Source organism: Pan paniscus, chromosome 5 (genome assembly GCF_029289425.2).
Source record: "Pan paniscus chromosome 5, NHGRI_mPanPan1-v2.0_pri, whole genome shotgun sequence".
Lineage (NCBI taxonomy): Eukaryota > Metazoa > Chordata > Mammalia > Primates > Hominidae > Pan > Pan paniscus.
The window spans coordinates 182,424,794-182,442,379 of record NC_073254.2 but is presented as its reverse complement, the minus strand read 5'-3'; the positions used below and the strand labels follow the sequence as shown (position 1 = coordinate 182,442,379).

At 38.7% G+C, this 17,586-nt stretch overlaps 1 protein-coding gene across 4 annotated transcripts in view; it reads left to right on the top strand.

Moving 5' to 3' along the window:
- Window positions 1–17,586, top strand: part of PRKN (parkin RBR E3 ubiquitin protein ligase) — a 1,390,885-nt gene that overhangs the window by 471,713 nt on the left and 901,586 nt on the right. The window lies entirely within an intron of this gene.

Genomic DNA, 17,586 nt, shown 5'->3' with positions numbered 1-17,586 from the left:
TAAATGTCAAAAATGGGGAAAAATGAGATAAATCTAAACCCCTGCAATACCCTTGTTACCAGAATAATATATTAATATAAATATCGAACCCAAGCCCATAACAATTATGACATTTCAACCAGAGTATGTATAAGATCATTCGGACACTGACACCTCTAGAGAAAAACAAGCCCTGCTGAAGGATACTCATGCTCCAACATTATAAACCAAACAAGGGAAAATTCCACCTTGAGTGTGTATGAGACCAGAATATGCCACCCCAAAATATGCCACTTTAGCATAAGTATTATTTTAAGCTGATTATTTTGAGAAACAGTAGACACAGGAAAAGCTCTAAAAACAGAGTAGAAGTGACCCTTTTGTAAGGGAAATTTATATCTACCAAGGAAGTCTCCATTTGTAAGGGTGTCTCCCTCTCCTTACTAGGATGAGGAGGACAGAGTCTCTGGAGACTCTGATCCTTGAGAAGGCACCAACTGAATAATCTGCCTAACAAACCTTACTCTTGTCTTCTCCTCTCCCTTTCTTCCTTTGCCATTGAAGATGGTATTCAAGCCTGAATTTTAGGCACCTCTTTGAGATTTATGCATTTTTTCTGGGTGTCTCACATGTACAGTCGTCCCTCCCCATCGACAGGCAATACGTTTCAAATCCCCCAATGTACGCCTGAAACCAAAATTGGTACCAAACCCTATATTTACTATGTTTGTTCCTGTACAATTGTATAACAGATTGGATTTATTATGTTAGGAGACCTATCTACTAGTTCTTTAATTTGATTTCCCAAAATAAAATTCTTACTAAAAATAAAAAAATCACATTGTTTAGAGCAAAATTAAACCTTTACTTATTATCTGAATATTAAAAACAATTTGAGCACAAGAATCAGGTTGTGTACATATTCACATTCTTTAATACATTTCCTAGTGCATCTGGCTCTACTCTCTTATCAACCATATTCATCTGGAAATTTTAGTCTTATTTTTTTTATCATAAAATTGCCCTTGGTCTTCTCCAGAATTTTCTTTTATGAGAATGAACTTAGAATTATTGACACTTTCAATTTACTCTCTCTCTCTCTAGACCATAATATTTTAAGAAAATATAGTATTCTCTCTATATAGGGTCTGAAGTACCAGTAGGCACTGAGAAAATTCTGCTAAATGTCTAATATTCTCTTTATATTTTTAAATTGAAATGTGTGATTATTTCAACCCAAACAATAGACAATAAATTCTAGTAAATTTATGGAATGCGGTAAATGACAGCAGCCTTCAGAGTACTGTATGATCTATGATGATGTGCTTTTTCACCTTGACTTTCCACCCATGTCTGAGTCACATGTAACCTCTGATCACCCTGTTTCTCATTTACCCCTCTGTCTTGTGTGGCCTGCCAGCCTTGTGCTTTTTGCAGGCTAGGGACTGGCTCAGGCAACTCTACATGGTGCAGTTGGGGGCTGCAGGGTTGCCATCCTAACACTTCTCCCTGCACCACTACAGACTGGGGGCAACTTCTTGGTACCCTACATGCTGCTACTAAAAGGCCTCTGTAAAGTTATATTGCATCTGTAAAGATTGGGAAAAGAGAGATGGTGCATCCTAGGTCAACTTTCAGATTTAACTCTGTGTTAAACTAACAGCTAAACTACAAGTAATCCTCTCCTACTCATTAGAACTGGAAGGAATCCTTTTCAGAACTCTTAGGACTCTTCCTTATTACTTGCTATTTTGTACTCCAATTCCGACTTCACCTTTTAATCTCTTTGAGGATGGAGTTTTTGTCCAATTAACTGTAGTTTTCCCCAAAATCTCTTAGAAGAGTGGTGATACGTGTTTACTAAATTGCTTAAAATTGTAAACATAGTCAGTCATTCAACAGAACTCCTGTGCATTTAGCTTTTAGAGCGAATGCTTTATTTAAAATTATACAGAGAAATTGAGATTTCATCTCTTCAAGTGTCTTGGTTCATTCTTGGTTTGAGTTAAGACTGAATGGAATGATTTGAAATGACTATATGCAAACAGTATGCCTATATGATTGTTTTTCTTCACTAAAAATGAGAGCGTAAAGTTACTAGAGCAGAGATTCACAGACTCTCATGTGCAGAATTATCTTGCATGTTTTTCCATGTTTCTTTGATGGCCAGAATGGCAAGAAAAAAAATCTTCTTTCATTCTTTTTCTGTGACCAGAAATTTTGATGTATTTGTCTGGGGGTAGAGGCCCCAAAATGTTGGTACTGACTCTGAGAAACTCTGCCCTATGGCTAAGGTTTTCCAGCCTTACAATTATGGATCCTACCTGTTGTTCTCACGGAACAATCAGACGCTGGGTGGGAGAACAGAGGCAGGTCGGTGAGAGGTGAACACACCAAGCCAATCACAGCAGCCTGAGACCATTCCTCTTTACGTACTTCACATATTAAACATATAAAACATCTATCATTTGAAAAGATGAAAAAAATCCTTGGTTATACAATGTTTGAAAACCTGTGCCTCAGAAAAAGGTATTAAAAGAAATCCCAATTTTCTGTGCTTCCAGAGTCTTCAATTTTAACTTCAAAGAATATAAGTGCTGGCTGGACGTGGGAGGGCTCTAATGGGTGAATAGCTGGGCTGTAGCCTCATATGTTGTCGAAACAAATGGAAACTTCTGAAACCCGAGAAGGTGCCTTTCAAGTATTTTTAGTTGGCAAAAGATAAGTGGTCAACATGAGAGGTGATAACATGATGTACATGAAGAACCACTTACACTGTTGGTACTAAGAACGCAAGCATGTCACACTAAAGACTTGTAAGAGGACGTCAAAGAACTGGAACGAGTCATTGAAGTAGTTTTTACAGCAGTGCCACTCAAGCTTTAGTGCTCATCAGAATCACCTGAGGACCTATAAAAGCACAGATGACTGGGCCCAGACCAGTTGGCCTTGGATGGAAGCTGAGAAGTTGCGTTTCCAGCAAGCTCCCAGGTGATGCTAACACTGCGGGCCCAGGGGCTGTGCTTTGAGTAGTACTGCCCGAAATAGTAAAAAATAGTATTCCTTAAAATATTGTCAATGAATAAAATCTATTTTACTATGTTTTCAATAAGAACATTGAGCTGCACCTGGGCTCCAGGGAGCCTGTGTGTAAATTACCTTCATGTGTTGTTGGTGTTTCCTAAATGAGGCACCATTCATCATCTCCTGACAGATGAGATGAAGCTATTGGACCTAGCAAAAAAATAGGAGGCTCCTCCAATATCCGTCATACAGTTAATGAACTACATAAACAAATAATGATTGAGTCCTTACTCTGTGCCAAGCACAGTGCCAGGTACTGGGATGTAGCAGAAAATAGAAACAGACAAGATGCCTACCTCAACGGAGCTATTCTATTTGGAGCAGCTAGTAAGTGTGTGTTCTATGGAGAAACAGCAGAGTCAAGGGGACAAAGAGTATTGGTGGGGAGTTTTGTAATATACGGCAGCCGCAAGGCCTGTGTGATGAGCTAAACTGTGAGGAGGACACCCTCAGGGAGCATCCATTTGTGTGCCAGATGGCAGAGGCGACAGCAACTCGTGAGCCCCAGGCAGGGCCCCGCCCAGAAAACGCAGCAGCCAGTATGGGGTGGAGCTTGGAGCAGGTGGAGCTTGGAGAAGAGGATGTCAGAAAAATGGCAGGGTGGAGAGGTCAGGTAGGGTCTGCTGGGCCCAGGATTTGACCCTGTTGAGAAAATTTGACTTTTGAACAATGGAGTGACATGATCTGACTTCAGGAAGCCTCATGCTGGCTGCTTGTGAAGGAACTGCAGGAGGAAAGGGTGGAGGCAACACAACCCGGAAGGTTTTCAAATCCTAGAACTGCTGCACTGCCCAGAACATCGCGAACGGGCCGTACCTGCAGGCGGTGTCGGTGAGTGCTTGCTGCAAACCTGGCACTATAGGAAACCTTGTTTCCCTGAAATACCTCTTTTAATTCCTTGCAGCCCTGTAAGGTAGACCATGTTCATATCCTCTTTATAGATGAGGAAACTGCACAGACCACTTGAGGAACTGACCCAGACAATTCAAGCCGTACCCAGGGACCGTCTCACTCCAGAGCTTATGTAAAATATCCAGTAGCCTGTGTTTTCCTGAATATAGCTATCAGATGAAAGGAATTTTTGCATTTCCTCTAGATGTTTTGGTTAGAAAGTAGATATAGTCTTAAAATGGACCTTTTTGAAGAGTCATGTTAATTGATTTCAGCCAAGTAGTCAGATTTTAAAACTATATCACAAGGTATACTACTTTTTCAGATTTTTTTGCTTTTGAGAAAAAAAAAAAGAAAAACTTTGGTAATGTTTTCCAGTTTTTTTCGAGTGTTACTGTCTAGCTTACTAAGAAAGCATTTAATTATATGGAAGAACAATTTACTATACAATAGGCTTTTTACTTCTTGCTAAATGAAAGAGACTAGTTTTGATGAAACAGTACATCAGGCTTGTCCAATCCATGGCCCACAGGCCACATGCCACCTAGGACAGCTTTGAACGCAAATTCGTAAACTTTCTTAAAACATTATGAAGTTTTTTTTTGTTGTTGTTGTTGTTTTGCAATTTTTGTTTTTAGCTCATCAGCTGTCATTCGTCTATTTGATGTGTGGCCCAAGACAATTTTTCTTCCACTGTGGCCCAGGGAAGCCAAAAGATTTGACATTCCTGCATTATGTGCCAGAATAAGTTATTGAAATATGACTTGTAAAGATTAAATAGAAAAAATATAAAAATAGACAAATATTTTTAGAAATTTGAAATAAATGCAATTGAATTTAAGACCTGAACTCTGGAGATATACCATTGATACATTATAATTGTTAGAGAATATGTTTTTATCAACAGTTTTTTGCCAGTGGTTGAATATAGTACAAAATGAAAATTATTCTGGGATTGTATATTAACTAACACCTGCCAAATGCTAATCAGTCATGGAGGCCTGCTAATGGAATAAAGTGATAAGCTTCAGACTTAATTCTCATTTTATCCAAAACCAAATCTCAAGTACTTGAAAATGTGTGTTATACATGCTAATGACTTTAAGCGAGAGGGCGTGAATTTCTTGGTGTTTTGCACAGCTTTAGGGAGTGCCTCTTGTGTAAATCTTCCTTGAAAAAAACCAAAATTTTGGCAGTCATACTGGAGTTGATATCAACATAAAATAGTTAAAAATACATTATTATTTTGCCAGGATTTAATCTTTCTTCCAACACTGAAAATTTTACTTTTCAATAGTAAAGGTTAAAACACAGAAAGTGACGATTGCACTGCTGTGAGAGGTCTGCCAGCCTCACATATATTTCTGGTTGGGGAGGGATGGTTGAGGTAGGGGGAAAATCCTGAAATATTTTCCAAGAAGTTTGTATGCCACTGTAGATGCAGAACTAGTTGCTCCTTACTCTTTTTTTTTTTTTTTTTTTTTTTTTTTTGAGACAGAGTTTTGCTGTTGTTGCCTGGAGTGCAGTGGCGTGATCTTGGCTTACTGCAACCTCTGCCTCCTGGGTTCAGACAATTCTTCTGCCTCAGCCTCATGAGTAGCTGGGATTACAGGTGCACGTCACCACTCCTGGATAATTTTTGTATTTTTAGTAGAGGTGGGTTTCACCATGTTGGCAGGCTGTTCTTGAACTCCTGCCTTCAGGTATTCTGCCCGCCTCAGCCTCCAAAAGTGTGCTCCTTCCTCTCTATAGTGCTTTACATATGGTCATGTCATTACTTGCAACATATTTGTTTACACTTGTGAGGGGCACTCATCAAAGTCAAGTCAGTCATCTAATACATTTTCTACCTCCATTGCCTGGCACATGGGTAACGAGAGATAAAGTTTTGTCATACTGTCAGAAAGCTTTATCCACCATGTGAAATATAACTCTTATAGCTCTTCAACTCTTAGGAGTTACATGTGGCAGGAGAACATGGTTAATAATTGCATATGGAAAACGTGGTAGAGTTTGCCTTGGGTATGCAGAAAGCAAGCGACAGTCCTGCCCTGAGGAAGGTAGAGCTTGGTAGAGGGGTCCTTCGAGACAACCATCCCTTGGGGCCATATACCTGTCAAAGAGCAGCACTCACATTTGTTTTAATCTGCTGCCTTCTGGGTAATTCTTAGGTATAGTAAACCTATTGATGGGAACAGGCGATACAAAGGTTAGTGACAGGAACCAGACCCTCCAGGAGCTCACAGTTTGGCAAATGCACATACACAAGTTGAAATGGAGTAAATTTTAAAAAATGGGTACAATGACAGTAATATGGGGATTTAGAGGAGGGAGAAGCAAAGACAGACCCTGAGCCTGGCTTTGAAAGACAAGAAGGCAACACTGGAGATGTTGGGAAGAGTTAGGTTCCATGCAGGTGGCCAAGCTTCGTGGAATCTGTTGTAGGTTCAGAGGATGTATGAAGTCGGAAGAGTGGGTTTCCCGCACTCAAGAGCTCTGATGCCAAAAGTCACAGCTGCTGTGACTTTGCATCTCATCTCTCCACCTCTTCTGGTGTTTAAGAAAGTGTTCTTCATGCCATGCATATTTTTTCCTTTTTTTTGAGACGGAGTTTCACTCTTGTCATCCAGGCTGGAGTGCAGTGGGGTGATCTTGGCTCACTGCCACCTCCACCTCTTGGGTTCAAAATTCTCCTGCCTGTTTCCGAGTAGTTGGGATTATAGGCACCCACCACCATGCTGAGCTGATTTTTGTATTTTTAGTAGAGATGGAGTTTCGCCATGCTGGCCAGTCTGGTCTGGAACTACTGACCTCAGGTAATCCACTGACCTCGGCCTCTCGAAGTGCTGGGATTACAGGTGTGAGCCACCACACCTGGCCCCATGTTTTTGCTTATATACTTGCAAAAGGAGAGGAGACATGCCATGAAATAGAGCGGGAAGGAGTGTCAGCATGCAACTGACAAAAGCTGTGGAGAGGAATACCATGCCGGGGCAGCACAGGCTGAGGCTGGCCCCGTCTACCTCGTGCTTTTGTTCATGCCTGTTTGGGTTCATGCGTCTGTGGGAGTTGCTTTGCTTTTTATGGTTTGTTATCTGTTTTGAAACATAAGGAAATAAACAGTAACTGTGGGGGAGAGTAGGTGAGAAATGACAGCATTGGTTGTTGAAGTTAAGTAAGGTACTTGTAGGGAGCCTCGAAATGTTTTGATTTTTCTGAAGTCACCTCTGCAAGGTCATATTGTGATTTCAAGGGGAAGGGAGACATTGCATTCAAGACTCCATGAAGCCTGGCTGGACAGTGTGCTCTTCTAACGACAGGCCTCTACAAATGGTAGTGTCTGGGTGTCCCTCTTCTGGAGGCCTCCATGGCCAATGAAGCAAATCATTTACATTTTTTACTCTTCAAAACCTGAAGTGTTTCAGAGGCCACTGCCCATATGCCAAGATGGGGAGATCTGCACTTGACAGGAATAAGCGCAGAGGCAGGGTATTTGCAACTGGGGAGGTCCATCTTGGGAATCATCTGAGCATTCTAATTATTGCAGAGTCTGCCAAAAATGCAGGCAGGCTGCTGGATTCCACTTCTTAAAGGGAAGATAAAGGAAAAATTTCAAATTAAGTGGTAGAATTTAACTGTCTGTAATACACTCTTTTCAATCTTTCTAAATTTGTTCTGAGTAAATAAGGACTAATGGAAATTTTGTGAAATTTTATGGAAGGTGTTATTTTATATGACCTGTAGCTTCCAAACATTTCACACATAAATCAGGAATTCATGGTCTACTTATGTAAGAAAAACAGAATTAATAAAATATCTATTATATAATAGAAAATGAAACCCTTATGACAAGGAAAATATCACTACATTCTTTTTTAGATTACTTTTTGATAATTTCACAGAATCAGGCCCAAACTCCTACACCTTCTTCATCTATTTGACTATAATTAATTTTCCAAATGATACCTCTGATGCTCTGTAAGATCTTACAATTCTTCCTCAATCCCCAAAGATTGACTACCTTTGGTGTTAGAGGTGTGTTATTAGATTCTAATTCTTTGCAAATTAATGTTTGATCTTTTCTGTGCATGATAATTAAACTCACTAGAATCCCAGTGCATCAGTGTGGTTGTGATTTGCTTCCTGTAAGAAGGGAATCAAATGGCCGATAATTTACTTCAGTGGATTAAATGAAAATCCTTTGAACCTGTGCTTACTACAGTTCCTGGTATATACTACGCACTGAATACAGAATTTTTGTTGCTAGAAAATGCAGTCAAAAAGGGTGACAGACATTGATTTTGAATCCTTGAGCGCATTCATGGTACCTGGGCTGTGATGTGTCTGCCATGCAAATGCTAAGCCGACTGGCAGTAACTGTGGGCCCCGGAGCCAAGCAATTTAGCCCGTCTTGGCTCTACTTCTTGCTATGTCTAGGACTCGGACAATTTACTTTCTTGCAGTCCAAATTGTGATCTGTGGGCCAGCAGCAGCAATTGGGAGTTTATCAGAAATGCAGAATCATTGGCCCCCTATCAGACCTACTGAATCAGTAACCTTCATTTTAATAAGATCCTCAAGTGAATAGTGCACTGTTTTGTTTTGTTTTTAAACATACCAGGCCCCAGTTTCCCCACTTCTCATACAGAGATAAGGAAAAAGTACCTAACTCATGAAGTTCATGTCAGATACTTCATGACAAGGGCCTAGAGAAAGGCCTGGAATATACCAAGTGCTGACTATCTGTTATCCATTTCAGTTATCCCTTCGCTTTCTAGTTCACATGTACAAAGGCCCAATATTGTGCTCAGGCTCTAAAATACTACCTAGGTTTACAGATCCAGGGCTACCTGCCTGAATTGCCCCCAGAACAGGTGCTAGGTCCCCAGCCCATACTTGGGAGACGTCAGGTTACTCTAGTTTTGGGGTCAGGGTTTTATTTTATTTTATTTTATTTTATTTTATTTTATTTTATTTTATTTTTGTATGAATCTCTTTGTTTACTTAATTTTAAAGTTTGATCACCTCCACCACACATTTGGAGCTAAATTAGAATAGTGGGTGCTCTATGATAATGATGGATGGCATGAGGAATAATACTTCCCATGGCTGTTTTTCTGGAGTGTTACATTTTCGTTGTTTTCCAGCCCTGAATGATGTATGGCATATGTATTTGTTTTCCATTTTATGTTGGGAAATGTAGTACTCTTTTTTGAGTATTTCATCCAAAAAGTGGATAAATTTTCTACTGGGGCTTGCTCAAAGGACCCTTTGGCGATGAGTGTGTACCCCACTTCATAGTTTGAAAGAGAAGATTAGCTAGGGATAGGTCAGAGATATAGGTCACAGGGGACTTAACAAAGCTGGCTCTGGCAGTGGATGAAGGATGGGGGCAGTTAGGAACAAGTTAGCTTTCAGCAAGTGGGTGTTCATCGTGAAATGCAAACACAGCTCTTATTCTAAGTGAGCAGGAAGACTGTGGACACAGATTCAGATTGAATCAACTGAGCACTGTTTTCAGATCAGGGTCAGTGCCTCAAACAACACACTGGGAACTGAGTCCTGCTAATGTGTCTTTTTGGATATTTCCTTTTTTTTTTTTTTTTTTGAGATGGAGTCCCACCCTATCACCCAGGCTGGAGTGCAATGGTGCCATCTCAGCTCAGTGCAACCCCCACTTCTCAGATTAAAGCAATTCTCCTCCCTCAGCCTCCAGAGAAGCTGGGATTACAGGCACCCACCACCATGCCCAGCTAATTTTTGTATTTTTAGTAGAGACAGGGTTTTACCATGTTGGCCAGACTGGTGGCAAACTCCTGACCTCATGATCTGCCCACCTCAGCCTCCCAGTATTTGGGATTACAGATGTGAGCCGCCATGCCCAGCCCGTCTTTTTGGATATTTTCATGATTCAAATACATGGATCTTTACCTAGTCAAAGACGGTCCTTCCTTAGCTGCAAGAAGAAAGTGTGTATGCATCTTCATGAAGTTGTTCTGTTTGGAGATAAGACACTCTTCTCTAACCCCCTGAAAACTAAGGCAAACATTTTAATCTAGAGCGATAGCTTAGGAAAGTATAATTTGAAAGTCTTCACAGATTGTTGTTTGCCATGTAATTTCTTTATTGTTACAAAGAACATAAAGTCACAGCTTGGTGAGTGATACTCTGGCCTGAGTGGTTATTTTAAAAAGCTGCTTATTGTGTGGACTTTTTTATACCAATAAAAGATTTTTGATGATAAATAGCCAGCCAGACTCTTTGATTTCTAATTGATGGATATGAAGTTGCCTCTTTTTTAATAATAGTTGACTCATTTAATATTTTTTTACTTCATTAACTCTCCCATTGTGGCATCATTACAGTTTTGGTGGTGTCTCATATTTAACAAATGAATACAATCTTGGGGAAAGGTGGACCAAGAATTCTAGGACTAGAAGTTCCTACAAATAGTGAGGAAACATACTTCAAATTGAGCGTTTAGGATTTCCTTTTATGAAAATGAGAATGAGTATACCTTGAATATTTTAATGAATACGGTTAGCATAGTTGCTGTAACAGTTATTTATTTTGGATTTGTCCATTTGTGCTGGTAAAGTAGAACCATAGCTTTTATTCATTTGCTTAATCCATTCTCTTCATGCCAAGAAGAAATATTATGTCCCAATAAAATATGGACATCTTCAGTGACAAGCGACAACAGTCATTTAGTGGGTTGTATGATTGCTGCTTATTATGGAGAAACAGATTAGATTAGATTAGATTAGATTAGATTAGATTGGATTTGTTGCCTGTTGTCACCAGCATCCCTGTTTCATTAACAGAACCATCCACTATTTTTCATACAGGTGATGTTTCCAGTTTCTCTTTCAATTGTCATTTCGATAGATATGCTCCTCTCTTGAACTCCATGGCAAATAATTTTTCTTGTTTCTGTGAAGAAAGAAAAAGTATGCTTTTAACATAGTTAATTTACCAGGTTACTGTAGACAACAGCGTCCTGACCACCAGAATAGCACACACAGGTGGTAGGCTGCCCGCTGGAAGGCAGGCTCCAGGAAGCAGGGGCATTTCCTCTCACTCTGGGCTGCTGCAGTACCTAACACAGTGCTGGGCACATTGTTGATGCTTACTAACTTAATAATATGTGTTAAATGAATGGAAACAACATTTGTTTATTCACTCATTGATAAGCTTTTTGAAAATGGGAAATATAATTCATTCTCATCCAAGATTCCCAATTGTGGGTGTGTTAGCCCCTTTGGGCTGCTATGACAAAATACAAAATAAGTCAGTGGCTTATAAGCAACCGATATTTATTTCTTCCAGTTCTAGATGCTGGGAAGTCAAAGAACAAGGCACCTTTAAAGCTGATGTCAGCCGAAGGCTGCTTGTTGGTTCATAGATGGTGCCTTCCAGCCGTGCCCTCTCATGGTGGAGGGAGCACAGCAGCTCTCCAGGGCATCTTCTGGAAGAGCACGTATCCCATTCACGGTGTCTCCATACTCATGACCTAATCACCTCCAAATTTCTTATGTCTGAATGCCATCACATTGGTGATTAGGTTTCCACATCTGAATTATTTGGGGACAGAAACAGTCAGACCATAGCAGTGGGAGAAGTTTGCATTCCTGAAGCAGGGTCTAGCTCTTTTGTCAGAGACAGACAGATGACTTAACCATTGCAGTCAACACTAGAAGGTACCCTGACTTCAAAATTCTATATACAAATAGGCAAACCTTATGCCTGAATTCTTCACCTGACAAATATCCGTGGGAGGTTTATGTTGCACCTGCCCCCAATACAGTGATGTATCGTTTAGTGCTACCATGTTTGAATCACAGCTTCCTAACAGCTACATTGGTTATTTCCCCAAACATTAAAATTCAATGTGTGACAGCTCTAAAAGATAACAGTCAGCATGTTTCCTTCCCTCTTTATGCACACTTGCTTCTTCATTTCTAGTTCTTTTCATGTGCCCTAGACTTTTCTTACTTTAAACTGATAGGGAATTATTTTAGAATTCTCACAAGAGAAAATGCAATTTTGACCTTTTGACTTAGTCATTTATACTCTCAGAGTTTATGATAAAATTATATTACAGATATACACAATAGATTATCTAGAAGGATGTTCAACACTGTTTATATTAGTAAAAAATGGAAAACTATCAAGAGGTACAACCATAGGTTCTGAATGTTTGGCAGTTCTATAAAATGAAACACTATGGATCCATTGAAGATGATGTTGAGAATATTATTTAATGGCATGGAAAGACACCACATGACAAAATTAAATTCCAAATTACTGAGTAGTTTGTGATCTTACTCTGCAAAAAATAACTAACCATATATATCCCCGTTTATGCATGTGCATACATAAAGAAGAATATTAAAATGCAGATGCAAGATTTAATAACAGTTTCTTCTTGTGATGGGATTGTGACTTATTTTTATTTCGAATATTTGGTTTATATGAACTTTCTAGAATGAATATGTATTACTATTTAAGATAAGAAAGAAATTCTTCAACTGCTAAGCATATCTAATATACTGGATCCCAAGGTCTGGAAATGTGGCTGCTTGGAGACTGTAACTCAGCACTCCCGCCTAGTGGGCCCCGGAGTGACTTCATTTCCTGAGGGCCTTTTACATAACCTGGGCTCCCCTTTGATCATCATATTCCATAATGGTTGAGGCCTGAGAATCTCTATGTTGAAGGTTTCACAGGTGATTCTGATGAGCAGCCAGTTTTAACACTTCATGTACTAGTCTTTTCCTGTCTCCTGATCCTCCCACTCTCCCCTCTTTTCAGATAGAGTGTCTGGATCATTCATCTAAACCTATTAACTAGGAGTACGTTTGTGGCCACTCAGATTGTGGTCTCTTAATACTGTTTTTAACTAAAAAAGACAAGGAATCATTGAAGAATAGAAGATTTTAGGCCTGGGACAAGTCATATGCAAGATGAACCTTGCGTATCTTGTGTGGCTATCTTATTTGAAAGCTAGCGGAGATTATGAAATCAGAAGGGACATACTTGAAGGACACAGGGGCTAATGAAGATTCAGTGTCCCAAGATGGGATAATCCAAGATGAAAACAAGTGTAATCTAAGACAAAAAAGTTATTGAAGACTTAACAATTCATAATTTTGCTAAAAAAACCAAATACATTAGAAACTCCTGGAAATAACTAGAGCCCTAAAATCAAACTCAGGAAACTGATAATTAAAAAAATAAAATAAGGGTTTATCTAGCTTTTCCTGTAAGAATTCTATTTCAAGGTAACCAAATAGCCCTAGTAGTTGAGGAAAATTTTTCTTTACAGAGAAGTTTCAGACAATAATTGGAGATGCATTGCGAAATTAGATATTCACCATTTTGCAAGTCCTACTTTATTCTGCCAACAGATATAAATAGATGAAACAATTAGATGAAAGTGAATGGGTTGATATAAGTGAAGGGAATCTGGCTGATGCCTGCCATGTGATCAATCTTAGGATCAGTGAAAGTGGGACAACCAGCTAGTTACACATTATTTATAATTGAATCTGGGGGATGGTTACTCATTATACAACTCTCTGTACTTCTGTGTACTCATGAAAGGAAAAGTTCTTTCTAGCATGTGTGTGTGTGAGAGAGAGATAAATAAATGGGAGGATATTAAACCATTGACTTTGGGGTTATCTGTTACACTGGATGGAAATCTTTACCAAACAAAAATGTACAAGGTATCTCAGCCTCTACAAAGTGGTACAGCTCCCTGCCAATAGGAAAACAAGCTCAACGCTGCACCAAAAGGACATCTAGTTGTCTATTTGGCCCATTTCTAAGTTGTGGCTATTTTTTTACACTCCATTTCCCCCCTTATAAATAATCAAAAAGGTTTTCGTTTGTTTGTTTTTGAGATGGAGTCTTGCTCTGTTGTTATCCAGGCTGGAGTCCTGTGGTGTGATCTCGGCTCACTGCAACCTCTGCGTCCTGGGCTCAAGCGATTCTCCTGCCTCAGCCTCCGGAGTAGCTGGGAGTACAGGCGCCTGCAACCATGCCCGGCTAACTTTTGTATTTTTAGTAGAGACAGGATTTCGACCTGTTGGCCAGGATGGTTTGAAACTCCTGACTTCAAGGTGATCCTTCTGCCTCGGCCTCCCAAAGTGCTGGATTACAGGCGTGAAACACTGCACCTAGCCCACAAAGGTTTTGTTTTGTTTTGTTTTGATCACAGAAAAATGCTATTTTCATCCAGATGAAACATGGCCTTATTTTTTACATAGTTCCAATGAGACTGTTAATTAACCAGATAGGCCTGCTTGAGTTTGCTTTACAAATCTATAGCCACATAATTTGACCCAGATAATTAATTCTGCCTGAGATTTTTTTTTTAAGGAATCTTAGATTTGACTTTTAAAAGCCTTTATTATTTGCTTTTCTTTCTCAAAGCTCGGGAAACAATTCCAAGACATTCTCTCCACCATATTTTGCCTGCACTGTATATATAAATTGGGATGAATTCCTTTCTTCTTGAAGTTCTCAGGAACAGGACTCTAATAGCCAGGTAGTAAACCTGATTTGTCCACTGGGCTTCGTAGGCACTAGCTATGTGTCTCGTCAGTTTTCCGGACTGGCGTGCCGCTGTGTTTGATGAAGTGAGATTTATTCTCATATATAATTCTCCATGTGTATCCTTTGTTGCATAATCAATTTGTTCAATTGTATCCTAGTAAGATGAGAACAAATCCTAATTGAACCTATGTTAATAACTATGTTCTCATGAAAAAGTAAGGAGAATCAGTAAAAGTATTTCTTTCTGCCTTTCGAAGGATGCTAAAAATCAGATACTACTTACAGTTTTTTAAATTTTATATGCAAAAGCAGCTGGTGGCTCATGCCTGTAATCCCAGCCCTTTGGGAGGCCAAGGTGGGCTGATCACGAGGTCAAGAGATCGAGACCATCCTGGCCAACATGGTGAAACCTCGTCTCTACTAAAAATACAAAAATTAGCTGGGTGTGGTGGTGGTGCGCCTGTAGTCCCAGGTACTCGGGAGGCTGTGGCAGGAGAATCCACTGAACCTGGAAGGTGGAGGTGGCAGTGAGCCGAGATCATGCCGCTGCACTCCAGCCTGGTGACAGAGCAAGACTCTGTCTTAAAAAAAAAAAAATTATATACAAAAGCAATAGTCTATTACATCCAAAGTGATATCGATGAAGAAGAAAGAGAACTTCATATATCCATAAAAATTGACATTAAATGCAATACTAAAAACATTCAAAATAAATAGCCATAATTTAACTCATCAGTTAATTTGTTCTTGTGTAATTAATTGTTATTTTTTGGATCTTGGGTTAGGTGCTAGTTTCATGAAGAACATCTATTTCCAGACTAAAATAAGTCCTGGAAATTCTGATTCATTCCCTGGTACAGTCTGAAAGAGGTTGAGCTGATGTCAGCTCTAACGCCAGTACCCAAGAGTCTATTCTTTGAAGTATCAGTAGTTCAGAGTATCTGGCACACTCCTTTCTGAGAAGTCTGGAAACAGGAGTATACGCTGAAGATACAACCCCAGGCCTGTGGTTTATAGCACAGTTCACAGGCAAGCATCGGAGACAGAAACCAGTTTGATACTAATAAAAGGCTGGATTAATTACTACAGTGACCAGCAATATCAGGATGATGAGTGTAAAATAACCCTTTGTGACACAGTGTATGACTATTTTATAAGAGTTTGATCAATGTTTCTCCGGAGAGTAAGAACATATAATGGACAGCATGGGCTCTGATGACTCTCCTTGGTCTTCCCATAAAATGTTCGATTAGTAACAGATTTCTGTGCATAACATTTCATGTACACAAACTGAACCCAGGGAAGGCTGAGCGTCCTTCTGATTTGACAGCTCATTCCATAGCTCTTCTGTAGTGGGGGGGTGATTAAGAAATACAAAACCCTTGAAACAAACCTAAGGCTTTCCAGCTCCTCTCTCCAGGGAGCCTGTGGGAGATTTTAAAGCCAGTTTTAAGTATAAAGTATATTGTTGAATTTTTATGGTCTATATTTTTAAATTTTAGATCTGATCATGGGGCTGGGGGGAAATTAAAGTAGTTGTCAGAGTAGACTTGGTCGTTTGGCTATAATAAAATCCTAGGTGCCTTTAATTATCGATTTAATCAAGTTAACAAGTATTCAAAAATAATTGTTGGTAAATGTAATATGATTGCAGGGAATCTTGGTTCATTCACAAGTGAGGAAACTTTGCCTTTCATAATTGTAGATTTTTATTTATCTAACACTATGCTAGAATCAACACAAAGCAGAGATTATTCTGGTGGGTTATAAAATCTCTGCTTTCTGGTCATATCACACAAAAGGGAAAAATAGTATTTTTACTATGCCTTGGTAAGAATTCTAAGATGAATTTATTAATTTAACTAAGAAAAAGACTACTTTTAATTTTGCATTAATGCATTGGAAATATAGGTTTTATGAGATCATTTTCCCCCTTAATTTATCTCACAAATAAGCCAATCAAAATTAGGTGAATTTTAATATATTTTATAGCTTCTTTTCAGACATAGGTGTTATAAACAAAAGCAGTTAAAATTCACTTCCCTCAAATTTTCCACAACTTGCCGTGTTCTCTCAAGTTTTATCTTTCACGGTGTCATTTCATATACTGGTACAAACCAACACTTTGCTTTAGGGAAAAAATACCCTATTCTTTTCATTCTTGAAAAAGAAAGCTCATCCCATTACTTTGGATAAATAGTTGTATTTTTCTGTTACTGTTTCTTCTATTTAAGTCTCAACCACCAAATCCGATTATAACTTGTAATCAAAATAAGATCTTTGATTTCACAAAGAAACTGGAAAGTCATAATAGAGAGCTGCGTGTCAAACACAAACATTTTAGCAGACTAACAAAGCTATAAATATATATAGTATAATTTTTAGAGCTACAGGTTCCTAAAGTGGCAAAACTAAAACAATTAACGTGACTCAAAAATATAGCCGTTCTATAGTATGTATAACTAAAGGGCCAAAAATATGTAAACTAAATATTATGTCTGTTTATCATTGCTTTTGTTTTCAGCCTTAATACAAATTATCTAGCTGTCTGAAGATCAATCCATGTTTGCAAGTTATATATAAAGATATAAGAACCTACTACAGAAAAACTTGCCAGAATTATTATTCTATTTAGTCAGCTAAAAATGTATATTTTTCAAAAAACTTTAAAATTATGTCACTGTAATGCAAGATTTTGTGATTGAAAAATAGTTTGAGAAGTACGAGAAGTTCGGATTAAGTACGCTTTTCCTGGGAAACCAAACCCCAACTTGTTAAAATGTAAAATAGAAACCTTATCACATATTTAACACTGAAAAATGAGAGAAAAGTTTTTCCTTTCTTAAACCCAAATTATTAAAACTGTTCCATTGTCCAAAGATTCACCATATGTATGTGATTGGATTTCTCAGCAAGCAGTTTCTATAAGAGGAGATTTTTCCCTAAAAGCCTAGAACACTTGAAGTACTCAGAGTTTGCTTTATTTTCTGTGAATTTTGCCGGTATTCCATTTGTATATGTCATTATTTATTTTTCTTCAACAACCAAAATCTATTTTTTGTGGTTCTG